Source organism: Penaeus monodon, chromosome 34, assembly GCF_015228065.2.
Source record: "Penaeus monodon isolate SGIC_2016 chromosome 34, NSTDA_Pmon_1, whole genome shotgun sequence".
Taxonomy (NCBI): Eukaryota; Metazoa; Arthropoda; class Malacostraca; order Decapoda; family Penaeidae; genus Penaeus; species Penaeus monodon.
In genome coordinates, this window is record NC_051419.1 from 33,755,031 (window position 1) to 33,755,376 (window position 346).

Here is a 346-nt window from a genome sequence, read left to right on the forward strand (position 1 = left end):
CTTTCCGTTTTCTCCCTCTCTTTAAACACTTATCTTTCCGTCTTAAACAATGTCTCACGATTTTCAATTTCAGTCGTCTTTTTATTTAAAGCTTGAGGGGAAATGAACGTTCACGAGTCAGAAAGCATAGTTCGGAGTTCACGACGATCGCACGGGGTTTCCGAACGATGAATTTTGGAACAGTGAAGCCGTCTTGGCCCGCTCGGTGTGTTTACGTCTCGCGGCATGGGCTGGGGGCGAGCGGCGTGGCAGCGTTGCGTCCTCTCTCTTGTCTCTTTCTCTCTTTTGTCTTCTCTCCTCGCTTTCCGTCTGTCTGTTTCTCACTGTCTGTCTGTCTGTTGGTCTG